Source organism: Macaca mulatta, chromosome 14 (assembly GCF_049350105.2).
Source record: "Macaca mulatta isolate MMU2019108-1 chromosome 14, T2T-MMU8v2.0, whole genome shotgun sequence".
NCBI classification, from domain to species: domain Eukaryota; kingdom Metazoa; phylum Chordata; class Mammalia; order Primates; family Cercopithecidae; genus Macaca; species Macaca mulatta.
In genome coordinates this window covers 57,639,248-57,645,112 of record NC_133419.1, presented here as the reverse complement: position 1 = coordinate 57,645,112, position 5,865 = coordinate 57,639,248, and the positions used below count along the sequence as shown (strand labels likewise).

The 5,865-nt window shown below is 40.5% G+C and overlaps 1 pseudogene; it reads right to left on the bottom strand.

Annotated features, from left to right (window-relative positions):
• Positions 1-2,994: 2,994 nt before the first annotated feature.
• Positions 2,995-3,091, bottom strand: LOC114672493 (U6 spliceosomal RNA; annotated as a pseudogene).
• Positions 3,092-5,865: the final 2,774 nt, after the last annotated feature.

The following is a 5,865-nucleotide window of genomic DNA, read 5'->3' as shown; positions in this document are numbered from 1 at the left end:
CTTGAGCAGGCAGTCTGTCCGTTCTCAGATCTCAAGCTCCGTGTTGGGAGATCCACTGCTCTCTTCAAAGCTGTCAGACAGAGTCGTTTGAGTCTGCAGAGGTTTAAGCTGCTTTTTGTTGTTGTTGTTGTTGTTGTTGTTTAGCTGTGCCCTGTCCCCAGAGGTGGAGTCTACAGAGACAGGCAGGACTGCTTGAGCTGCTGTGAGCTCCACCCAGTTCGAGCTTCCCAGCCTCTTTGTTTATCTACTTAAGCCTCAGCAATGGCGGGCGCCCCCCTCCCAAGCCTCACTGCTGCCTTGCCGGGAGATCGCAGACTGCTGTGCTAGCAATGAAAGATGCTCCGTGGGCGTGGGACCCTCCCGGCCAGGTGTGGGATATAGTCTCCTGGTGTGCCCGTTTGCTAAGATCCTTGGTAAAGCACAGTATTGGGGTGGGAGTTACCTGATTTTCCAGGTGTTGTGTGTCTCAGTTTCCCTGGCTAGGAAAAGGGATTCCCTTCCCCCTTGCGCTTCCCAGGGGAGGCGATGCCTCACCCTGCTTCAGCTCTTGCTGGTCGGGCTGTAGCGGCTGACCAGCACTGATTGTCAGGCACTCCCTAGTGAGATAAACCCGGTACCTCAGTTGAAAATGCAGAAATCACCTGTCTTCTGTGTTGCTCGTGCTGGGAGTTGGAGACTGGAGCTGTTCCTATTCGGCCATCTTGCTCCGCCCCCTTGAAACTTATTAGATAAAAAATGGGCTTAAAAAGGGAATAGACATGATTGAAGAAGAGACTGATGGGCTAGAAAACTAAACTTTGTTTTTACCATCTAAAAGCAGAACAAAAAGGAAAGATTTGGAAAATAAAAGAGAAAAGTGGACATGCAAAAGATATATTCAGAAACTCAACCCCTATTTATTTAAATAGAGTTCCAAAAGGAGAAAATAGAAAGAATGGAGGAGAGAAAACAAAGATGACTTTAAGAACATTTCACACAGCTTAAGAAACACAAAAGTCTTCAGATTTAAAAGTCCCGTTGAGTGACAAGCATGGTGAATGTTAAAGAGGCACAAATCCAGATTCCTCCCATGGTAAGTTTCAGAGCATCAAGAATGGGGTGTAATATTACAGATTTTGGGCACAGGGGGAGAACATAATTTGACTCTAAAGAAATAAAAAGACTAATCCCATGATTTTCTTTAGCAACACTTTGTGATAGAATGCAATAGAATTTCCTCAAAGTTCTAAGAAAAGTTTATTTTGAACCTTAACTACATCTAGTCAAACCAGCATTGAGATGAAGTACAAAACAAAGCATTTCAAACATGCAAGATTTCAGGAAGTTTATTGCTCTCAGGTTCTCTCTGAAAGAACTATTCAAGGATCTATTCCAGCAAAAAAAAAAAAAAAATGAATTCAGGTCACAGGGAAATCACACACACACACACACACACACACACACACAAGTGATGATGTAAAACTCAAGGAAATCATATAATTAAACTCAAATAATTATTGATGCAGGCTGCAAAAAAAATGAGTTTGGAAAGAAATCTCAGTGTCAACATGAGAGATAATAATACAAGGCAAGAGAGTGGGTTTGGGGGAGAAGAAAGTAAAAGTGTACTGAAGTTTTACTTTTTTTTTTTTGAGACTGCGTCTCACTCTGTTGCCCAGGCTGGACTGCAGTTCACTGCAACCCCCACCTCCTGAGTTCAAGCAATTCCCATGCCTCAGCCTCCCAAGTAGCTGGGACTACAGGCACGAGCCACCACACCCAGTTAATTTTTGTATTTTTAGTAGAGACAGGGTTTCAGCATGTTGGCCAGGCTGGTCTCGAACTCCTTGTCTCAGGTGATCTGCCCACCTTGGCCTTCCAAAATTTTGGGATTACAGGCGTGAGCCACCGTGCCTGACCTGAAGTTTTAATCTTGCTTAGGGAAAAGGATATAGTGAATAGATATATTGACTAATTATATAAATCAACCTAAAATATTTAAAAATCAAAATTCTTAAAATTAAAATTCCTTGGCCGGGTGCAGTGGCTCACTCCTGTAATCTCAGCACTTTGGGAGGCCAAGGCGGGCAGATAATGAGGTCAGGAGATACAGACTATCCTGGCTAACACAGTGAAACCCCGTCTGTACTAAAAATACAAAAAATTAGCCAGGCTTGGTGGCGAGCACCTGTAGTCCCAGCTACTTGGGAGGCTGAGGCAGGAGAATGGCGTGAACCCGGAAGGCGGAGCTTGCAGTGAAGGCAAAGCTTGCAGTGAGCCAAGATCGCGCCACAGCACTCCAGCCTGGGCAACAGAAGGAGACTCCATCTCAAAAAAAAAAAAAAAAAAAATTAAAATTCCTTAATTGTAATTTTAAAATTCTTTAAAATTGTGTTTCTATTTTAATTTGGTTGTACTTTGTTCTTAATTCTTGAGACAATCACTAAGGATAGATACTTTTACCCCTAGAAATACTGTTTCACTTCATGAGAGATTATTTCAAAAGTTATCTTCAGCCCCTATGGCACCCTCTCACTCGCCTTAACCAGTCCATCACTAATGGTCATGCCAGTTTCATCCCAATACCTCCCCAGTCTATCTGTCTCTTTTGAAACCACCACAGTTCAGCCCATCACACCTCTTACCTGGACAGCCTCAATAGTCAGCCAACTGGAATCCCTGTATCAATGTCTGTTTCCCATTGCCTACACTGCAACTTCTCAAAGATCTTCTCAAAATGCAAATCTGTTCATGTCTGCTCTTGGCTTAAAACTTTTTGATGTCATTAGGTATATACAAGAGACTTCAATTATAATCGAGGTCATATTATTTAAATGCATTATCCAATTATCGTATTCCATTTAAGTTCGTAGTAGTTACATGAATATTTATTACATTAGTCTCTGTCATCTATATATGAAACATTTCTCACATGAGAAAAACAGCCAAAAGTTCAAAACAAACAAAAAATCAAAATCAAAACATAGCAACAGAGATTTTTCAATTGCATCCTTAATGAAGTATTGAAGTTTCCTATGTCCAATCCTTGCTCATGGGCCATGCTAATCTTCTCTGTATCCAATTCTAGTACATGTGCTCCCAAAGTGAGCACTATATGTCTAAACCTAAGACCTCCTCAGTTATGATATTAATACTTCTCATACTTCTTTGAGTTCTTTGAGATTTCTTTTTGCCACAGAGCTTTTGTTGTTTCTGCCCATGGCTCTCTCTGCCACCTACTCTCTATAAACTCCCTGGTTAATTCCTATTTAAACTTCAGATTTAAATGTAAATATCACTTTCTTGGAGATGTCTTTCTTAACCTATCCAGCCTAGGTCAAGATAGATAGATCAATAGAGAGATGATTGATAGATAGATGGTCTTATTGGTTTGCATTACATATTCCTCCAAACACCTATTGACTTGTGAGAATGTGCTGATTTATGAAATTCTTTTATGTATGTATTTTGCCATTTACTATAGGCCCCATATGGGCAGGAACAATGTCTGTTTCGGTTCCTTATTTTCAAGTCTAGCATGGAGTGACCCCTTGGTAAGTGTGAATTGAATGAAGAAGAAAAGAGACATGCTGTGCCTAGGATATGGTCAAAACTCAGAACCTGGAGTTAAAGGGAAAGGTATTCTATTGCCTCTCCTGCCACTTAGCTTTGGACAATGTGCGTGTGAGTTGAATGAAGAAAAAAAGGGACATGCTGTGCCTAGGATGTGGTCAAAACTTAGAACCTGGAGTTAAAGGGAAAGGTATTCCATTGCCTCTTCTGCCACTTAGCTTTGGACAATGCAGTTAAGCCTTCCCAGCTAGGTTTCTTCATGAGTAAAATGAAGGTAATAGTAGTACCCCTGCTATAGGACCATTAACAGCATTAAATGAGAAAGCTCAGCAGCGTACCCGGCTCATAGTAGACACTCAAATCATTATTCATTATATTTTCATACTTCTGTATTTTTCTTCTTTTGTTACAAAATTTTCACACTGGCATGTTCCCCCTCTCTGCTTATGCTCTTCTGATTGTAATGTGTTTATCTTTTGTGTCGAACTGAAACTGCTTTCCATTTCAGGCCATCTGTAGAGCATTTGAACGATAGGAGGAGGAGATGATGGCGCTGCCATTAATCTGTCAGATGTGTCACTCTCTGTGAGGGGCTGGGTTAGCCTGGCACAGACCTGGGGTTCCACAGGCTGCAGGGAACCCACCCGACATAGAGACCTCTGGGCTGGGCCCCTTGTTTTTCCTTTTGCTCTGTTGAATCCTTGGTTTTTATTTTTCTTCAGGGAAAACATGACTGTGTTTTTCTCGTAGATTTGTTTTGTTTTATTTTTACTTCAGATTCATGTGCTTATATTGGACAAATCTTAAAGCCTCCACGTGTTATCCAAGGAAAAATGTATTGCTTTTTATTGAGTTGAGACTGATCAAGCTATCAAAAATCCACGCCTGGCTGAGGCTGTCTTAAGTTTGGTCAACTTCTCTAGGTTCGGCAAGATTTTGTAACTATTACTAAAGTCTGTGGTGGCAAAGGGGCTCGTGAAGGGAAATGTCTGGATTTAAAGTAAACTTTAATTACATCTCACACCCCTGCTCTAGACCAATGTTTAACCCCAGGGAGAAGCTTAAAACTGTGACTCCATTCGAAACTCAGGAGTCATTTTAACCTAATTGCTCTCTTATAGCTTAAAAGGGACACCTAAGCCTTTAAGAATAAACTCATAGTCCCTGATTCCTGACTCTAGTTTCCCTGAAGAAGTGCTCCCTGAGGATCTGCACACTATCGCTAATTTCAGTAAATGTTTTCATGGTCTTGGCTGTAGAGTTAATTCCTAACAAGTTCCAGAGAAACCAATTTCCTGCTCAAGGAACCTTCCTTACCAAGTTTCCTAATTATCCCCAGTCATTGCCCTGTAGAATCCAACTGGCCAGGGGAGGCTGTTAATAGGCCACAAGTGGCAGCTGCAGTTAGGTTACCAAGGAAACAGATCAACAGTGCAGAGAGCGATGTTTGACACAAGGAGACCAGGGACCTGTAAATACATGTATTTCCTGCCACCTCTTGTTTCCTGAGGTGGGGGGAATCAGGACATACATCCTCCCTCTCAAAGTCATTGAGAAATCGACTATTGTGAATTCTCCAAGCCAACATTCTGAAATTTTTGTTCTCAAGACTCCTTATACTTCTACAATTTCTAGAAAACCCCAAAGAATTTTTGTTTATGTAGATTATAGCAATTCATATTTACTATATTCAATATTAAAACTAAGACTTTTAAAAACATTTAACTCATTCAAAAATAATAACTCTGTTACATGTTGACACAGAAATAACAATTTTGATCAAAAATATTTAAAAGATGTTATTGTTTTACTTTTCGCAAATCTCTTTAATATCTGGCTTAGAACACAACTGAATTCTCTGTTTCTGCATTCAAATCTGTTGTGATATAATGCATCATGTAGCTTCTGGAAAACTCTACTGTACATTCTTGGGCAAATGAGAGAGAAAAGGCAAATAACATTTTTAAATTACTATGAAAATAATTTTGATCTCACAGCACTCATTTCCCAGAGGCTCCAAAACCAACTTTGAGGGCCACTATTCTAAACAAAGCTGCACTAAAAGATGGTCATTGATAGCTTTATCTGAATGAAACACAAAGCAAAGCAATTGACCGAGAGACAAGTTTTCAATTATGAAGGTGGGAGCATCTGTGCTCTGCTCTTCATATTTCTGCTACTTTTGGCCATCCTGACCTACAGGAACTTCCAACCTCCTGTCCAGACATCCTTATAATGACATCTGGCCCTAACACCAAACATAGGTTTGCTGCAATTTTCTTTTGAAACAGTGACTTGAAATTCTATAAACTG